The sequence below is a fragment of the Myotis davidii genome, unplaced genomic scaffold (genome assembly GCF_000327345.1).
Source record: "Myotis davidii unplaced genomic scaffold, ASM32734v1 scaffold934, whole genome shotgun sequence".
Taxonomy (NCBI): Eukaryota; Metazoa; Chordata; class Mammalia; order Chiroptera; family Vespertilionidae; genus Myotis; species Myotis davidii.
Window position 1 is genome coordinate 872,631 of NW_006285798.1, and position 227 is coordinate 872,857.

The window sequence follows — 227 nt, forward strand, 5'->3', positions numbered from 1 at the left end:
GGGGGCGGGGGGAACGAGCGGGAAGGCCGCGACGCATCTTCAGGCAGGTCCATTTCCAAGATGTCAGCCGGGCTCTTGGCTTCATGACAAGAGCAGCCCTGCAGCTGAGACGCTGGACCGGCGTCCACATCGCCCTGAGCACGTGCGTGTGCAGGCCAGCTTCATCCAGCAAGTAGCCGTGACCATGACCTCTTGAATTCTTCAGGGAAAGGGGTCACTGAACTGGG